This window comes from Ascaphus truei, chromosome 5 (assembly GCF_040206685.1).
Source record: "Ascaphus truei isolate aAscTru1 chromosome 5, aAscTru1.hap1, whole genome shotgun sequence".
In the NCBI taxonomy this organism is placed as follows: domain Eukaryota; kingdom Metazoa; phylum Chordata; class Amphibia; order Anura; family Ascaphidae; genus Ascaphus; species Ascaphus truei.
Window position 1 is genome coordinate 35,425,194 of NC_134487.1, and position 20,688 is coordinate 35,445,881.

The following is a 20,688-nucleotide window of genomic DNA, read 5'->3' on the forward strand; positions in this document are numbered from 1 at the left end:
AGGTTCGGTGTACCCATAATCACATTTAACCATTCCTGCTCTTTGTGCTCCAAGTCGGGGGGCAGTGTATATGTCAAATTTAGTTGGTTGTTAGATTCCGTACTGTACCTCAAGTATTCTGCGTGTTTCCCCATATACAAACTGTATAAATATGATAAAAATGTCTATGTTCCACACACCTGTGTTGCTGTGGCTCCCCCCCCCATTCCCCCTCCTTTTTATTTCTGTACCCCCCCCCATCCCATTAGTCTGATATAGGTACAACTTTTCTTTGAAAAATCAATAAAAATTATAAGTAAAAAAAAAAAACCTGACCTGTTGGTGGCCCTTGAGTACTGGAGTTGCCCACCCCTGGGCTAAGCCGTACAGAGTTCTGTGTTATTTGGCACGGCTACTTTCTCCAAGGTTTCCAATTCACTAAATAAGCCATTATAATTTAACATAGGTTAAAAAGAAAGTGAATACTGAAATCCTGTTCTCTGATTGGTTCAAATGCCAGACATGCATTGCCCCGCAATGTCCAGAATGTTATAAACCATATACAGATACAGCCACGAGTATCCGAACACCTGCCTGGGAAAATCTGGGGCAATCTCCCAGTAATGCTGCAACATTTCTGTGACATTTCTGCAGACAGACTAATGGCCCATCGGATTAACACAGCGGGGGTCCCTGGCAGCCCCATTCAAACTGAATCCGATGGGCCATTAGTCTGTCTGCAGAAATGTCACAGAAATGTTGCAGCATTACTGGGAGATTGCCCCAGATTTTCAAAGGCAAGTGTTCGGATACTCGTGGCTGCATCTGCAACACTGCAAGCAGATCTCAATCCGCACTTGAAAAAGAACAAAAATGGCAGACACATAAACAAAGCAGCTCCAAAATGTCAAACAGAATACTTTAAAAGAAAATAAAGTTATATGAAGCCTTGCAGCAGCGTTTTAAATATAAAGACACATATTTAGATACTTGAAACTGGTACCCAGCTGATCTGACTGCTCCTAGGCACCAACTACCATGAAACGTAATGAAACGAATGGCCATTTAGTAGCAGTAATCACACAAGAAATGCAATTTGATATTATTTTCCAGAGAAATAAAAGAAACCAAATCTTTTCCTTTAGCACGGTTAGTTTGAGAAAGCCAAATTGGCAAACGGTGGGGCTGCATCTTCAAAGTAAACTAATGGTAGTTGCATGTTTAAGAGGCTGAATGCACAGGGATTGAAACCTTTCTTCTTTTTATTCTTTTAAATCAGACCGATATAGGTATTTTTAATAACAGTTGAAACTTTTAGCCGTTCCATAGTAACTTACCGCTTTTATTTGTAGCCCTCTTTCCTTATTATTATACAGGTCTACTGATGCTGTATATACGTGTGGTTCACAGAGATCTGAGCCTCCCCTAACTGGGAGCGTGGGGCAACAATAAGTAACTTGGCAGCGTCTCCACTTGCCCAGGATCCCCAATAAGTGAGATGTCCCTGAACAAGAACAACAATGACAATCCATAACTCTGTAACCTTTTTACTATATAAGTGTGGAACATATGGATATACGTGAATCAAATATACACAGTGAACAGCATATACATATATATAACATAGCAATAACCTTACAGCAATATAATGCACACACACAATATATAATATTCCTTGGGTGGGCAACCTGTATAGCAGTGGCTCTGGCCACGCTCCAACGTGGAGTAGTGTCCCCTCCCCACCACCGTGTGCACCCCACACCATGTCCAATGTACTGAACCAGTTCCTTGGTCACTCAACCCTCAGTGTCCCTAAAGAACCCTCCCCCAAGGCGTGATCCGTGCCTGCAGGTACCGGTGTTGGTGTACTTATAATAATACCTGCAGGCCGCCCCAGCATCCGGTAGCTGTTACTTCGAAAAGGATCCGCCGATCCAGCATTGTCTCTCTCAAGTGATCCTTCACTGCTAGAGGATCTCTCACGAGTCTTGATTGCGTCCAGTAGCTTGATCCCAAACTACCAAACACCTTGTAGCGCAGGAATATACTGTGTTCCTGTCTGCTACTATCAGTAAAGGGTATGATGTCCCTATCTAGGGCTGTTCCCTGCAGTACCACAAGCTAGTGGTGACTCAGGGCCTGTACTGGGGCCTAGGGGGAATTCCTGGCCTATGCAGTGGGCCATTGACCCCCTGCACTACACACCACCTCTCCCCTTGCTTTCCCCGGTCTCACTGGCTAGTGTGGTCCCTTTCCTGCCTGCCAGCAACCCTCAAACCCTATCGGCTGCCTGGCACACTGTGACTCTACTGAGGGTCATGGGAATTGTAGTCCCAGTTCAGAGCCTGCCCAGGATTGGTCCTTCTTCGCGCGCTTATTCCTGCACGTGCACAAACCCTCTCAAGGAGCCGCCGCAACTCTCGCGCTACTGCGCATGCGCGAACCGCGCATAACATGGTGGCACCCTAAACCAATACCTCCGGGAGTCCCTGGCAACACGGCTGCCCTGGCAGCTCCCACTAGCACCAGGGTAAAAAAAAAGGGGTTACCGGAGGACTTGGCTACATATTTATAAAAATGTTTTACCAGGAAGTAATGCATTGATTTTTAATGATTTTTTTCTTTGGAGGGGGGCATGGATGTGTTTGATACTAGTGAGCGGGAGCAGGGGGTCTTCTGAGCTGGATAAAGTTGATTTCAGCCTCAGGGACCCCCTACTTCCCGAGATACAGGCCCCGTTATGGGGTACCAGTATCTCCTGCAATGTTAAAATCCCATGGTCACGTGACCCACCAGATTTTAACATGGTGGGGATACCGGCACCCCATAACGGGGCCTGTAACTCTGGAAGTAGGGGGTCCCCAGACCTGAAATCAATGCGGTTCAGCTAGGGAGACCCCCTTCTACATTACTGTAATATTAACATTAAATTAAACTCCCGCGATCGCCTGTTAGAGACGCACAGGTAGAGCCACTGATTGAGCCTCTCTCTTACTGCGCATCTCTTACAGACAGGTAGACCCTGGTAGGATTCACACAGCAGAGACTCCTGCTGTGTTAATCCGATGGGCCATTAGTCTGTTGCAAATTTAATCACTGGACAGAATAGACTAGCTGGTGAGTCACCTCAAAATGTGACTATTTGAGCACTTTTAGGCGCCTGCCTAAACGTTTTGCAACACTTGCATCCTGATTAAAACTTGCAACATTAATCTAGGTGCCCTACTAGGATTAACCCTCCAACTCCCTGTTAACCCCTTAGATTAGTTAGGATCCCACAAGGGTGCTACACAATCTTTATCCAATCCCTGTTGTGACTAAACAGTGTGAATCTTAGACTATACATATCAACTTGCAATTCAGCTTTGTTCTTTGTGTGTAAAGTAATTATTTATCAGGCCATCCTTACCCTCAGGCCAGGCAGGCCTCCTCTCTCTGCCTGGCATGCTGCGGCTGTCCCAGCTCCGCTCCCTGCCAGCTGTCCTGAGTACCATATAAGATGCAAAATACAGAGGATGCTGTAAAAATAAGTGCATTCATTTTTCAGGTTTTACTTTAAGATCGATTTTCTCTCTCGTGCTAATTACATTGATAAGTTGAATATTTATTTGTTTATTTTTTGCTCGATACGTAGGACTGTTCCTTTAACAGACGTTTTGATGGAGTAGTCTTTTATTGTCCCTGTATGACTCTGCTGTGTGCTACTACCATGTTCCTTGGCATTATTAGCACTAATAAGAAATTAAGTAATAGAAAATGCAAAATTACTACAGTACGTACAATGGGGGATAGTGACCCAGAAATAATAATTATCACGTTTCACTAAAAATGAAGGAAAAGGTGAGAGTTAGTGGGACAAGAGGAGATATGAATCACTAAAGGGAGACTGTTGGATTATTAATGTGGTCAGATTTTCGGAAGTGTTCTGATTGCAACTTGTTTTGGCATTGTAATATATAGCAATCTACCACAAAATACATTATCCAGCATCTATAATGTTCATTCCGTAAGTTACAATACATTTATTAGTTTTGCGTATAGGCAGCCCTCGGTTATCCAACGGAATCCGTTCTGGAAGTAGCGTTGTATAGTGAAACCGTTGTAAAGTGAGTCCCATGTTAATCAGTGGCGGCGAGCGTTGGATAGCACATTGAGGCATCGTATTACGCATTTCGGCGTCGAAAAACGATCTTATGGGTTGCATTGTAAAGCGTTGGATATGCCATTCGTTGTAAAGTGAAACGTTGGATAACGAGGACTAGCTGTATTAAGGCTGAAAACATTATTGCAAAGTGCTCAATCACTAATATCACAGATTATACTGCTTTTGTTAACCCCAAAAAACATAAAGAGAAGACCTGTGTCCTCTCTATACTTTCCTCTCTGCTCTACTGCGAGAACTTTGACACAGGCCATTATTCTCTCCCATCTCAACTATTGTAACCTCTTGCTGTTCGGCCTTCCTGCCTCTCACACGGCTCCGGTACAATTTATCCTAAACGCTGCTGCCAGAATCACTCTACTCTTTCCTAAATCTGTCTCAGCATTTTTCCTGCTGAAATCCCTCTCCTGGCTTCCTATCTAATCCCCTATCACGCACAAAATTCTCCTCACTTTTAAAGCTTTACACTCTTCTGCCCCTTCTTACATCTCAGCCCTAATTTCTCGCTATACACCATCCCAACTCTTGCATTCTGCTGAAGAATGTCTTCACTCTACCGCTTTTGTATCAAAAGACTTCTCCCACCTTAAACCCCACCTTAAACCTTTCTCACTGACTGCCCCACACCTCTGGAATGCCCTTCCCCTCAATATACGACTAGCACCCTCTCTATCCACCCTTAAGACAATCTTTAAACACACCTCCTTAACGATGCATATGGGTAGCTCCACGGCTGATACTATACACTTTTACATTGATCTTGGCCCCTTGCAGACGCACTTACCAGAACACCTTCCTACTGTCTCTGTACGTTCTTCCTACTTACCACTTAGATTGTAAGCTCTTCGGAGCAGGGACTTCTTTTCCAAATGTTACTTGTATATCTGAAGTGCTTATTCCCATTATGGGTTATTTGTATTATTTCTAATTTTATATTATTATGTCACATGTATTATAGCTGTGAAGCGCTAAGTACATTAATGGCACTATATAAATAAAGATATACTGTACGTACATATAAATATACATACTATTACATTAATGTAGACCTCGCTTGTTGGTCTATTAAAACTATAGTATGTATCACAAGTTATTATGAACCTATACATCTTCATGACCAATACTAATAGAACATTGTACTGTACTTAACAACAAAAGACAGGGGTGCACCCGCATGTGTGAGCTTCGGCCAACACGGAGCCTGGCAGCGGAGGGGATACCGCTGGGAGGAGGAAGGGAGAGCAGGAGCAGTCCCAGGCAGAGGTAAGGAGTGGGTATGAGAAGCCTGCTTCCTAACAGAGGGGAAAGAACCATAGTAGGTCCTGTTCTTGCAGCAAAGTGAAAAGACCTCCCAAGTTAAAAAGGTGAGGAGGCGTGAGCTCTGGGGGGAGGTGCCACCTACCTCCATACAACTGTTACCAGTCAGAAATGGATTAACACACATTCCCAGCTAGCTCAAACTCCTACACCCACAACATTGTACTGTACCTAACTGAGGAAAGTTATAAGATTACTACATTCTGTTTTTTTAGAGATAATGATTACTGTTTGAATGAGCCTTTTTTTCTTTTGGGTCTTTATACAGTAGTTGTTTTCCCTAAACATCCAACTTATTTTGCTCATGTCTTGGACTGATTGCACCTCCTCTCTCTGAGAGGAGGAGTGTTTTACTGTATCTTCCTTGCCTGACATGGGGTGGCAGGTCAGGTCATGTGATCAATCGGGTCACATGGTCCTGAGGCCATAGGGTCAATCATATTCTGCTGCTTTCGTCTCAATTACCAATAAAAATTCCATAATGAGCATTTATATACACAGAGCTCTTCTGGTATTTCTTTACGAGGGAATAGAAATAATTTTATTGTGTGACAATGTGACATGCTGCTCTTCACCGAATATTTGAAATGTGCTGTTTGGTAGAGAATATTTTCTTGAACTTGTATAGAAAACTTATGGAATTACATGTACAATATAATATCTTGTGATAAGTCCCAGGTGTTGATGTGTTCTTTTTATAACTGATTTATATGTTACAAAATAGTTTCTTACACAGTATACCCAAGTGATACTACATTCCAGCATATTAATGTGAGTGAACAATGAAGGGCTGATGTTGAAGTAGTTAACACCTAAGAATATAGTAGAATGTAACATATTTAGCAAAGTTTGTATAAGAAACCAGCAAAGGGAGCTTTCACTAAATGGCCAATACAGTTCTGTATTGAAAACCCATCTACTTCACATAGATACTGCCATTGAATGTAACCTGCCAATACTACAGTACGCTCAAGGCAATTTTTACACTACAATGATGCTGAAAGAGGTATTTCATCCCTTTGTGTCAATGTATTAAGAAACATTGTACCTATCTTACCTCTTGTGAATAGGAGATCTGAGGAGTTGTGCGATGCCCAGTTTGTAATGGGATGCATCAAATTCAACGTTTCTCTGCCACGTCTAAGGTTTTATGACCCTTTTCTGGCTAACGAACTGCGTCCAGTCTAAGAGTTCTTGATTAGGAAGATTGATGCAGTGAAAAAGATAAGTTGAATAAAAAATGTCCATGCACTAAAATACTGTGTCGTGCGCTCACCACAAACTGGACGAGACCACGAGGCTGAGGTGGGGATGTTAGTAGCCAACGACCTATAACCCAAGAACAAGAGTGTCTGGGGCGCTCCCTATATCGTATGGGATATACGTAAAAGATATTACGTCCACTCTAAATTAGAGAAGGAGAAACATAGAATGAACCAAAAGTATAGACCAAAGGTATTAGAAATATACTGGCCACAGACTTTTGCTGCTGCTCAACTGGAAAAGGACCTTCCCTGGATCCTCGTACGGTAGGTGTAAGTAGAATAGCAGTGAGCACAAAAAAGAAAGAAAATAAAAGTTGATAAAAATGAATGTGTCTTTAATGACTCAAAGGTGAATATGTGATTGATGCAGAAAGGGAATGGGAATGGTGATGGAGGGTGGTTCAAATTGTGGTGGAAAATAGCTAAGATCATAACACTCACACGGTCATGTCTGAGTGGCTGGTATATCTGTAGCAGAATTTTTCTAGATATGTTGCTGAATGGGCAACTTCTTCTCTTCACTCTTGAACACTCTTCATATGGCACCGGGTCTCTTCGTTGCTTCCGTGTATGGACGAGAAACAAAGAGATAGCTGGAATTGGTGCCCGAAAAACGTGTGGGAAATGTGGATGGATAGAAAAATAAATATATAAATACCACTCACATGGCCGTATGTGAGTGACCGCCCATCACATTGGGCCAATCTTGGCAGGCTGGGGTTGTCCTCTGTCTCCCTGCGTCCCCTCGGTGTGGGGTCGGTGGACGGAAGAAGGATAATACGGATCGATAAATAAACAATTTATTATTAAAAACAAGTAAGTATCTGTACACTTACAGTCAGTAATGCTTGTTTAGGCTCGCCGGCGTTTCTTTCAGCCTCCTGCTACAGTGGATTCCTGATTCTGCGTCCGGATCGCGGGACTGTAGACAGGCTGCTTCCTGGAACGACAGTGGCCGACAGCAGTCAAGATTCTTCCACGGGAACAACACGTTTCGCATACGTGATGCTTCATCAGGTTCTCCTGCCATATGAAAAGAGTGGAAGCCCATTTAGCAAAAGATCTCGAAAGATTCTGCTACAGATATACCAGCCACACACACATGGCCGTGTGAGTGTTATGATCTAAGCTATTTTCCACCACAATTTGAACCACCCTCCATCCTCATTTCCATTCCCTTTTCCTTCCTGCATCCATCGCATATTCACCCTTGAGTCATTAAAGACACATTCATTTTTATCAACATTTATTTTCTTTCTTTTTTTGCGCTCACTGCTAGTCTACTTACACCGACCTATAACCGCGTGACCGCATCCAGAGTACAGGTAATGGTCAAGTAGCCGGGTCAGGTTAGGAGAGGTCTGGGTGGTATTAATACTCGCCATGGTGTAGGAGTAGAGAAGGTAGAATAGTCGTAGCCCGTAGCCGGGGTCGAGGAGGAGAGAAGGTAGAATCGTCGTATCTGTAGCAGTGGTCAAGGGGTCAGAGAGGGTAGAGGTCCAGGTACAAGCTGTGGTCAAAAATAAGAAGCGAGACAAGACAAGGTAGGCCAATAGGAAGCATAGAGGTAAGCACACGAAACATTAACAAGAATTATGCTCAGCCACTTTGCCAGAGGGCTGGCTGAGCATATATAGCAGAAGCAGTCAATGGTGAAGCAGCAGGAGGCTGAGAGAAATCCATCATCAGACGTATGCTGTCCATTTTATAGGCCGAGGGGAAATGCACTACAGGTGTGGGGCAGCTGATGAGGGTATTAACCCATTGCTTGCCTGTGGCCGCGAGGCGTTTGCGCATCGATGGTGTGCGTGACGCGCGCTGCCCGTGTCGTCACGAAGGCGGAGTCCGGGAGCAGTGCCTGGTGTCTCCCTTTCAGGTGGTGCGGCGCCTGCGCGCTGGTTGTTCTTGACGTGCGTCACTTGTGACGCCGCGGGATGCACCACGGGGGCGGGACCTAAGCCCGATCCTGACAAATACTTGCTTTCCTTGCTTACACTGTACTTACTCAATATGTTGTGAATTTGATATCTTCTCTGGCTCTCCAAAGCAGCTTTACATGCATATTAAATAAAGGCCATAGATTCCTTTGTTCTTTGGGAATGATAGGTCCCTTATTTACATACTGTGCTATTCATCTGAATAGATCTATACTCTCCTCCGGCACTGGGGATTGGGTTAACTGCATACGGAATGGGGACCATAGTAACGCAAGCATCCTTTGTTCTACACTGGGCCATACCTAGTGTCTGATTAATGCGTAGACCTATACGATCAGTGGGCGGGATTAGGTTGATGAAACATTATTTGGATGAAACTGATGTACAGGTATATGTGGCATATGAGGTGATACCACTCACATAATATTTATCACTAATCCTGTTGAACTTTTGCTCATTTCTTGTTATACAAATGAGCCAAACTGGTCTGTATACTGTACAGTACATGCATTGCTGTATTTGAAAGACAATGAGAAAATGATGAAAAGCAGAAATCTTACATTATAGCGATATTTCATTCTGATTTTCAGAGGTTAAGCATGTGAAATTATGACAAATCATCAGGGATTGAAATTAAGTAGCTGGGTTCATTGGGTTTTAACAGCCAATAAACTTTTGCTTCACCAATTGATTACAATTCTAGCTTCAATTTCATAGCCCAGTAAATACAACATGTTGATCCCATTCCTTCTGACATTTGGCAGAATAGGCCATTTGTAATTTCCCTTAAAAATATATTAGGAGTCGTAAGAAACAGAAAACTGCACTACAGCACTGATTCTCGCTTTGTGTATTTTGGTAAGGACGCATATCTCACATTACTGGAACTGCTGTATTATTATGGAAGGGATAAGAAATACATTCTGAACATATCAATTTAGCGATATCGTTTGTATCAATTTGGCAACCATAGCGTCTTGTGCGTAATTGAGCATATTCATTATAGTCAGTGGGGAGGAGATGTTGTATCTGATGTAGTATTATACCAAGAAATACACAATGTTTCAGCTTTGTCAGTCATTGTTTCCTTATGCCAAAAAACACAACCAGCTCATGGGGACGTGTATCAGAAATGGTGCAATTTGCGCGAAATGTCGAACAAACATGGAGGAGAGCACCTTAAGGAAAGGCATGGAGCAGAGCACCTTAGGGGAAGGCATGGAGTAGAGCACCTTGGGGGAGGGGGAGGCATAGAGCAGAGCATTTGGGGGAAGTCATGGAGCAGAGCATCTTGGGGGAAGGCATCTAGCAGAGCACCTTGGGGGGGAGGCATGGAGCAGAGCACCATGGGGGAAGGCATGGAGCAGAGCACCTTTATGAAAGACATGGAGCAGAGCACCTTAAGGAAAGGCATGGAGCAGAGCACCTTAGGGGAAGGCATGGAGCAGAGCACATTAGTGGAAGGCATGGAGCAGAGCACCTTGGGGGTGGGGGTGAGGCATAGAGCAGACCATCTTGGGAGAAGGCATGGAGCAGAGCATCTTGGAGTAAGGCATGGAGCAGAGCACCTTGGGAGAAGGCATGGAGCAGAGCACCTTGGGGGAAGGCATGGAGCAAAGCACCTTTTGGGGAAGGCATGGAACAAAGCATCTTGGGGGAAGGCAAGGAGCAGAGCAGTTTGAGGGAAGGCATGGAGCAGAGCAGTTTGAGGGAAGGCATGGAGCAGAGCAGTTTGAGGGAAGGCATGGAGCAGAGCAGCTTGGGGGAAGGCACAGAGCAGAGCACCGTGGGGGAAGGCATGGGGCAGAGCAGTTTGAGGGAAGGCATGGGGCAGAGCAGTTTGAGGGAAGGCATGGAGCAGAGCAGTTTGAGGGAAGGCATGGAGCAGAGCAGTTTGAGGGAAGGCATGGAGCAGAGCAGCTTGGGGGAAGGCACAGAGCAGAGCACCGTGGGGGAAGGCATGGGGCAGAGCAGTTTGAGGGAAGGCATGGGGCAGAGCAGTTTGAGGGAAGGCATGGAGCAGAGCAGTTTGAGGGAAGGCATGGAGCAGAGCAGCTTGGGGGAAGGCACAGAGCAGAGCACCGTGGGGAAAGGCATGGGGCAGAGCAGTTTGAGGGAAGGCATGGGGCAGAGCAGTTTGAGGGAAGGCATGGAGCAGAGCAGTTTGAGGGAAGGCATGGAGCAGAGCAGCTTGGGGGAAGGCACAGAGCAGAGCACCGTGGGGAAAGGCATGGGGCAGAGCAGTTTGAGGGAAGGCATGGGGCAGGGAAAATTGTGTAAAGGCATGGAGTAGAGGACCTAAGGGGAAAGCATGAGCAGAACACCTTGGGGGAAGGCATGAAGCAGAGAACCTTGGGGGAAGGCACAGGGCAGAGCACCTTGATACATTCATGCAGAGTAATGCAGAGTCAAAAATTACGCAATTTGTCCCGGTTTGTGACAGTTGCATATTCCAGATACATATTCTTACATACATACATACATATATATATATATATATATATATATATATATATATATATATATATACTGACATTCAGATACATATTCTTACATACATTCAGATATATTCTTACATACATATACCGGTGTGTATATATACACTGACATATTCAGATACATAGTCTTACATACATATATATATATACTGACATTCAGATACATATTCTTACATACCTTCAGATATATTCTTACATACATATACCGGTGTGTATATACAGTATACACTGACATATTCAGATACATATTCTCACATACATATATATATACTGACATTCAGATACATATTCTTACATACATTCAGATATATTCTTACATACATATACCAGTGTGTATATATACACAGACATATTCAGATACATATTCTTACATACATATATACTTACATATCCAGACACATATTCATCTCTGTCTTGGCCTCAATCTCTATGGCTAAAAATTTGCATCGAATGCAACAACCTCGATTAAGTTTGTGTATATTTGATGCAGCTGCGAACCCAAAAAAAAAAATGATCTTGGAAGCGTTGTTAATGTCTGTCATTACTTACGTATATTTTTAGCAACCTATTTTCAAGACTTCCAGATGTACCAAATACCACCACATACAACTTTGTCAAAAGTTTTTTGTTTGTTTAGAAATGACATTAACCATATACATGCCTGAATGCACATACTGTATATAAAATATACGGTGAGATAAAGTGGCAAAGGAATGTTTGTTAAAGCTCTTCACCATATTTCTCTTGCAGCTGTGTGACCTGTAAGAATCCGAACTGTGCTATTTTTAGCTCAGGGACCTTTTGGGTCCCCAGATATTTACTGGTGAAGTTACCGGTATTACTTCCTGGTTGTTAAAGGGAACTTAAATGTCCATCCAATAGGAAGCCACAACCACTAATGTTGCAGCTTGCTATCTGGCAACCATTTTGTTTCCCCTGAAGGAGATTTAAACCTGGTATCTCAGGAATCGAGGGGGTTCACAGAAATAGTGTTGTTTGGGTCAGGGGGGGGGACAGTTCAGTTGTTACACTGTAAATAGGCACTAAAACAAAAAAACGAGTAGACAGAACTGCTCCTTTCTGTTTAACACAAACCGCGAGCCTGGAAGTTTATACCAAGAATAGGGAAAATACAGCACAGTAATGTAACATATATACCCATATTCTCTCCCACTCCGTAGTGCTCCAGTTGACACTGCCCCAACTCACAAGCTGATACACAGTAGGGTCAAAAGTTAAATTAAAATGTTGACCTCCAGCCCTTCCCCCTCCATTTCACTTAAGCGATAATGTCTCATAGATGTGGGATAGGACTGGGCTGTAGACGATACCAAACGTCTCTTTGCCTGGAACGAGAAGCGCTGATTCGTCTATGAGAAGATCACATTCTTCAAATGTTTTTCTTCTGAATTAAAGTGAGCGCATGAAAGATACTTTATCCGCTTCTACAGCAGCTTTGCTATTAATTGTTGTCAAGTCACGGGGGGGGGAATTTAAGCAGAATGGGACATTTTGGTTGTGACCATGTCGTCGCAACCAAGTGGCCACCGCCGCTTTGCCGCAAGCCGATTCTCTGCTGGAACCTCCGCCGGCCGCTTTGAAGGTGAGTTTATTATTGGTTAGGGTAGGGGGTTAAATTAAGGGTTTTAGCGGTTAGGTTAGGGGGTTCATTTAAGGGTTTATGGGTAGGGGTTCATTTTAAGGGGTTTAGTGGTTAGGTTAGAGGGGTTTTAGGGTAAGGGCTTAAGGTAGAGGATTTTAGGGTAAGGGGTTTTAGTTTATGGGGTTTACTTACCTTAGTGTCCGGCGGCAAAGTGCTCAGCGGCGAAAGCGGTAGCTTCCGGCGGCGCAGAGAGTTGTGGCGAAGTGCTGGCGGGCAATTTGGTCGCGGCGTAATGTCCGCAACCAAATGTCCTAGACAGAATTTAAGCAGCATGAAAAAGCCTAATAATTTCCTCTGAGCGGGAGTTTATATTATGGGGTGTCCCCCCCCCCCACCCCATGTAAATGGGAATGTTTTTAATTCCACTGTAATCAGCTTTTCTGCTGTTGCCGTTGCTCAGAGAAAGGTCGCCAGCATCGACACCTGGTAATGCCTCATTTTCCTCGGGAATCCTTACAGCATCACAGAAGGGAAGATGTCGAAAGGGTCGTCAGGCTGAGAAATGTAAATGAGCCGCACTGAGTTTGGGTTGGAGAGGGGGGGGGGGGAAGAGAGGGAGAGACAGCAAGAACAGACAGGGAGAGACTGAGGGTAGCAGTGACTCGCTTCATCTTTTAAAGGGAGGGGAGAAAAGGATCTCAGCTGCAGTTTTCGTGTGGCTGTGTCTGGCTTGTGCAGAAAATTCTAGCCATCCGCTGAAATAAAAACACAAAGCACAGCTGAGCCGTATTCTGTCGGGGAGAAAAGCCTTTTTTCTCCCGTCAGCAATGTGTTGGATCAGTACAGGTGGCTTAAAGAATTCAGGATGACCGACTGGCTGAGGATCATAAAAAAGGTAGGAGAAAGCAGATTCTTCATGTCTGCTTTTCCGGCTGGCAGTGTAGTGCATATCGCTGTGTGCTGTACTGAGATGTAGGATTGTTATTTCAATATAACCAAACCATAAGAGCCAATTTCATAGTGAACCAGATGTAAACCCAAACTTGAGCTTTAGCCCCCTTTTGGAATAGCTGTGCATTATTTAATTTTTTTTTCTTTTCTGAATAGGATTTGACATCTTTTAGACCCTAGTGAACAATGCTCGGGCTTTGCAGAAAGAGCTTGCTGCTTGACAAATGTAGATTTTATTAATTGTGTTATAAAATGAACAATGCAAGCTTCTAGTAGGATAAAAGGTAATGTGCACAAGACTTCTCGTGTTGTATATTGGCATTATTTTTGATGATACTATTAGGCAATGATGAGCAGTTTTATGTAAAATTAAGAAGTATATGTAGTTATTCTGTATAAGGGCTCAGGGTAAGCATTCATTTATCCAAAAATGAGTTGTAAAGCCCATTAAGTGTTGCTTTCATTGAACGTTGTTGTTTCTGCTAAACAGCAGGTTTTCCCTGACTTAAATAACAAAGAAGCCCTGCACTTGCCTTTCACCTTTCTGCCCCCAGTCAGTGGATTGCTTTGAGTTGTGAGCAGCAGAGGATGTGAAGAAGGGGAACATTTTTTTTAATTTTTTTACTCATTGTCATATGGTCAGGAATCTGCTATTTAAATGGCACCGGCGGTATGCAGCACGTTTCAGCTGTAATAGGATGCAGATCCGTGCATTTGCAAAGACTGCATGAAAATAGCCCGGACGTATTATCGAAAGCAATCAATCGGACACGAGAGGACCCCCTTCAATCGACTGCTTTACACAACATTGCAGTCCCTGCTGGCAGTGAAGGGGTTAAAGAACTGTCCTTAAGGGATGGAGCAGCTATGCCAAAGCAGGCAGCGGTGGTAGTGAAAGGGTTACACATTGACACGAGAGGTGACTGGCTGGGTCCCTGTTGGCCAAATTGAGATGCAGTGTGACAATTCACTAGCATCTGTGCTCCCTTTCTCACCTATTGAAAAATTGGCTTGATGACTCTTATGGAGTTCCAAGGATAGGGTCTCCCAGTGCCCTTTTATTTTGATCTGAATTATTGTTTGTTCATAGCACTATGCTGACAGCGACTGACTCGTGGTTCATTTCAGTTCACTAGCTATTAAATCTCTATTTGGTACTGTCAGTTGTGGCTACTTAACATGAACCGTAGACAAGGGCATGTTTCACTAACACGGATTAGGAGCGGAAGTAGTAAAGTTATAGCTTTATTTAAAGGCATTGCTTCAGAGAAAGCGCACGACATAGAAAACGATGATGTGGTTATATAAACACACAGCGTATTAATCACGGTCGTGCAATGAATGGTACAATATGCAGAGGTGACCTGCACCATTGCCCATACCAATATCCCCACATATCGTATATATATTTGTTACATAGCATTCAACGGGCAACACTTGCGCAGTATATACTATACGGTGTCACCATGATACATGTCCTGTATCATCGCAGCATGGTCTGGACTGTAGATCACAACTGTTTTGTGCAAATGAGATTCAGGGTGAACTGCAACAGCTTGGGAAATGTTTCATTCTGGATATTCTCTTTGAAGGAGATGCAGCTAACATGAAATAGCTAGTCAGCAGCACTATAACAACACTATGTTACATAGCTGTATGGAAGTTTATCAAAGACACAGGCAGTAGAGGTTGGGTGCATTGTGCTACAGCAAAATAGGAGCTCAGTCATAGCATGGGGGGGGGGGGCCTATGTTCATGCTTTGCAACCGTTTGAGTGCCACTAGACTTGGTTCAGAGGCAGCTTCTGGCTTGAATATTCAGCAAAAGGTAAGGAGTCTTACAGCTGACTTGCTAGCATGTGGCAAGGGATTACTGCATAGAGAAAGCGGTGATAAATCTAACTGATGCTTAATATGCACATTTTCCAAATAAACAGGCAGCTTTTTTTTTTATAGCGTTTTTAAGGATCCCTGGTAACAGCTGTTTGTTTGAAATACCTCAAGGCCATCATTACCTCTTAACAATATTGGTTTCAGGGGTTTTTTTTTTTTCTCCCTCTAAAAATGTCATTCCAAACAAAAAAAAACCCCCACATATTTTAAAGGAGCAGGAGCCGAATGGCTGTACTTCTTCTGTTATACATTTGGAATTCTGAAGAGGAGATAAAACCCAAATAGCTACTTGCTGTCTCTGTACAATGATACTGTGCTTGGTGCAATCATATTTATTCCATATACAAACAAAGGAACAGGGACTTTCACATTTTGTGGAGGTCTGTTTTACTGCATTTTTAAATGCAGATCATCTGAGTATTGTAGCTGCTTTGTTTGAAATCAGGGCAATTATACCATAGAACTGCAGAAAGGAAACAGACAATGTGCTTGAGTGGCCACCTGAAAACATTCGAGGAATAACAATGATGGTTAGAGGTATTTTATATTGTTTTTGAATGGCACATTCCAGATGTGTATATCCGAGTGAGTAGGTTTCCAAGGAAGACGAACACACCGCTGGAGTTTAGGAGGTAGACGGACATGAGATGATTTACAGAAGAATCTTGCAAAGGTTAATATGAAACGAAGAGTCATCGATCAAATCGTTGCAGCAGCCTGCTTAGAAAAATGAACTTAAAACATTTCCAAAAGGGCCGACGAGAGCCGAGAAGCCATTTTTCCCTTTCTGTGTATTCAGTGCTCCTTGAGCAGCTTTGAAGGCTGAAGTTTTCCAAAGTCACACAAAGCCTTGATGGCAATAGGGCGCACTGTACCATATTTTCTCTTAAATTATGCCTCAAGCGTTCTGAGAATGAACCACTTCTGTTGAAGAGAATGGTGTCTTCAGATTCAGATGCTGGCGTGTTGTAATAGCCTTTTGAGTGTATAACGTGCTTTCCCTTTTACCCATCAGGACAAAAATGTAATCCGATAAAAATCAGTGAATTGTCGGTTTGAGGTGATGCAGTTTGTTGCTTTTCTTTGCCATTGTTGCCATTGTTAACTGAACAGATGCTTATAGATGGAAGCTTTCAAGTGAGTGGTGATAGAATTAATTGTCTTTGGAGATCACATGAAAAACTAACGTTGCTTCAGTGAATAACCCTTAAACACTCATTCAGCTTGGTTATGCTGTATGCGTTGAGATTTATTAACTAGTTAGCAAAATTCTTTTTGCTTTGGTATAAATGTCTTTTTTGCAAAATGCATACAGATCAACTATATTTCAAACATCAACCTGAGCGGCCTGAAAATATTGATCCTACAGTATAAACATTGGTAAGCAAACAAAAGGGACTTATTCCATGATAACCTTACACGATTCAATCTGAAAGACCCAAAAGAACGTTTCATCTTGCATCCATCATCACAACTTGCATCCATCATCTTGCATCATCCATTCCATTAAATAAGGAAAATAACTATGTTGGAGCAATGTTGTGTTTCAGCATCCCCAATAAACATCTCTCTTCCGATCAGATTCATCAAGCGCCGTTATGTGTTAGCTCTCCCATTTCGCCGTTAGTTCCCATTGGCTTGCATGGGAGATGCCGCCGGATCGGGAGCACTCACCCATAACGGCGCTTGATGACTTTGCCCCTTCAACTTTAACAGTACATGTCACTGCAAACTAAAACGTCATGCAAGGCAACCCTTATCTGTCCTAGATCCGAAACTGAATATCAGTTATAGAGGAATGAATTCAACACAAACTCTTCACTGTATTGGATCTCCATTATAACCCTTAATCCTTACATCGTGGTGGATAACAATGAGAGAAGAAGTCAAAGTAATTTCGTTTTTTTGGTCAATTTGACTGACAGCCATCAAGTCATTGTGTTACAGTGAATTGATGTGTTACAGTATAAATAGGTCTCATTCCCACATATGAATTACAGTAAATAAAGATACACTTGTGGGGCATTTGCATGTCTCAGACAGGTCTGCAACCCTGTCTTTCCCCATTATCTGTTAGCATACAGTGCTTACCTCTGCAGCCAGGGGTTCTGGGAAATGACATGCAAATGAGCACAGTGTGTCACTCTTTACTTCTCGTCCATTTTAACATGGAACCCTAGATGCTTATGTCTGCCGTATTACATAGCTTTCCAGCACAGTCTGGGTTAAAGAAGCATATAAAGCAAATTCTCACACTATGAGCACTCTGTATAGAGTAATTTGTTAATCCTTTTAGACAGAACACCATTATGTTTGGAAAATATGCTTTCCTAATGTTGATCTTTCATGTCTCTGAGTGTATTGTTTGAAACAAAAGAATATGATGTTATCCTCATCATGACCCTGTAACCTTGCACATTCCACAGTGATAAGAATGGGGAGCAATGCAGTACTCTCAGTACAGTATGTTTTACACTTCAGTACATACTACAAACTACCATTAAACCATACCAGTTGGGTGAGATTCAGTTATGTAAGTCTTCTATTATGCAGAGAGCTCCCTCCACTAAAGAAGATGTTAAATGTAACTTTTCGTGGTGCTTATGCATTTTGAAGTACTGAAAGCTTTTACAAGCTTGTCAAGTTCTGTAAACATTAGAATTAGAAGCAAAGAACTTGATATTAAGCTAAAGCTTCCAATTCATTGAACTATAAAAAAAAGTAGTTTAAAAAAAAAGCACACTAGTATTTTAATTAATAGAGTAAGGTGCCTAACATATGCACCACTTAGTAAATATAGGCTTTTTTATCCCTCAGATCCTGGCACTAGGGATACGCTCTTTAGGGAAGGGTGTAGCAGCAGTAAAATTTGATGTACATTTCAGCATACACTGCAGCGCTTCAATACATTTTCTAAACAGTACATTTATTGGCTCACTGAATATTCTTTCAAAGCCATCCATATCCTTTATTAGGCATAGATTACACATGCATCTGAAGTTTTAATAACGAGAAACACATTGTGAATAAATACAAAACCTTTGCTAAGACTTCGCAGTACTTTCATTTACATACTGTACATTATGTGCAACGCGCAAAAATGTACTAGACTGTTCAAAAATAGTCATGTTGATAGGTGGCTTATGTGCTAGACTATTAAATAAGGGAAATGCTAGTGAAGTAAGCAATTTAACAAACTGTGTGTAGCACCCTTTCCCTATGCCTAACGGAAATACGCGGGTAACTACGTGTGCTGCTGTACCTGTTTGCTCACAGGAGGCCTAAGCCTCCACCTCTGGGAGCCTGGGGTGAGCTATGTCTCCTTGCAGTGCAGCGCCTCCACCTATCAGGGATCCCAGCGGTAACCCATCACAGGAACCAACACACAGTAATAAGTAATACACTGCACAAAGTATATAAATAAGCTTTACTGTACACACACACTAACATACAATAAGGAAGATACTTATTAGCAGTCTCAAACTAATGCTTCACAGCCTGCAGCAACAAATACATGTATACAATCCAAATGTATGTAGCCAACTGAATAGTGTACACCGGAACTCGATCATTACTATTCATAGTGCTTTAGTGAGTGTCATATTTACTTGCAAGTGATGTAATACACAAAGCCCCTTTGATGAAATAAGCAACTATTGAGCAAATAAGTCTCTTAGCAGTCCGATCGGAGTAAAGTCGATGTTGCACAATTGTGAGGTTTTTCAAAGGAGATGAAACGAGTGTCGGGTGAATATGCTGGATCCTAATTGCATGCGGACCCTCCCCACTTCACTCTCTCCTACGGCTACAGTTATGTATAGCCCCCTCGGTGTGTAAATCAATGAAGATGACAGCATGAAAACAATGACTACTCACAGCACTTTTGAACGATCCGAAGTCCCAGGGAAAATGCGTGCATCTCCGTTATGGTATACGAAGCAAGTACGAGTCCCGAGCAGGCAGGCAGCCCGAGAAAGGAGAGCACAGCTCATGAAGGAACAGGAACAGGATAAGATTCCGATAAAAAGGAAGGATTTATTCTTTTCAGGAATTCATCCACCGCATTGGCATTGAACAGGAGTGATCCTCTTACGCGTTTTGCATTGTTCAAGCACTTTATCAAAGAGTTTTGATAAAGCGCTTGAACAGCGCAAAACGCATAAGAGGATCACTCCTGTGCAATGCCCGTGCTGTGGATGAATTCCTGACAAGAATAAATCCTACCTTTTTATCGGCATCTTATCCTGTTCTGTTCTTTCATGAGCTGTGCTCTCCTTTCTCGGGCGGCCTGCCTGCTCGGGACTCTTACTTGCTAACATACAATAACCTGTACCCACAGTATAAACAGTGACCCAACATGTGTGGGTTCCCCCAAAGTACTTAGGGTGCTGTGGCATCAATAACCCCTGGTGTCCTGTCCCACAATTCCACCCAAAAGTGACATAGCGCTACCCCCTGTAGATGCAGGTGCACGTTGGGTACCTGCCTGGGTACTACAGTACCCAAGTGCTGCTTGGTGTGGTGTGTTGGAGCAGGTCCCACATAGCGGCATCCAACATAAATCCCCTCTCCTGAAGGGTCCTGATCCTCCTCGCAGTGTGAACTCCAGCTGGAGGGTCTAACACAATGTCTCTGGATCCGGTGGTCTGCTCCCAGACCGCAGGGCGCCGCGTGAATCGTCCGGTTACTGGCTCAGAAATAACATTAAGGGTAAAGTCCCTATCGGGGACCTTCCCTACAACACTCCACTACTATGACTCAGGGCCTAACTGGGGCATAGGGGCAAGATCTAGGCCTAGCCCTGGAAGCAATGCCCCCTGGACACTATCTTCTCCTTTGCCTCCTCTGTCAGGACTGACTCGCAGGCTTTCCGCGCGCGGAGGATATCCTGTTGCTCGCATCCCATTGGCTGGTACAATACCATGTGCTGCAGTTCCTTTCTGTAGGGATTCTGGGACTTGTAGTCCCGCGTCTGCGGAGCCGTCCTAAGATGGCCACCGCACTCTTCACACTTCACATGCGCACCTCGCCGCACTGCACATGCGCGATTACCAAAATGGCCGCCCCCACCTCCCGATTGCGGG

General features: G+C 43.3%; 1 protein-coding gene and 1 long non-coding RNA gene across 17 annotated transcripts in view; one reads left to right on the forward strand and one right to left on the reverse strand.

Annotated features, from left to right (window-relative positions):
* The window catches only part of MAGI2 (membrane associated guanylate kinase, WW and PDZ domain containing 2), a 1,068,715-nt gene that overhangs the window by 445,746 nt on the left and 602,281 nt on the right, over positions 1 to 20,688 (forward strand). Inside the window, exon 1 of one of the 16 annotated variants that reach the window (XM_075599595.1) lies at positions 13,394 to 13,656. The exons of 14 other annotated variants lie outside the window; for them this stretch is intronic. The gene's annotated coding sequence lies outside the window, so the exon portion shown is untranslated. Of the gene's footprint in view, positions 1 to 13,393; positions 13,657 to 15,482; positions 15,540 to 20,688 lie in introns of those variants that run through there. One more of the 16 variants, XM_075599596.1, reaches the window with a different exon arrangement.
* Positions 8,052 to 13,385, reverse strand: LOC142494911 (uncharacterized). The gene is made up of 3 exons (XR_012801606.1): positions 12,954 to 13,385; positions 11,546 to 11,648; positions 8,052 to 8,233 (listed from the first exon to the last, which is right to left on the reverse strand). It is a non-coding gene; the product is annotated as an uncharacterized LOC142494911 (long non-coding RNA).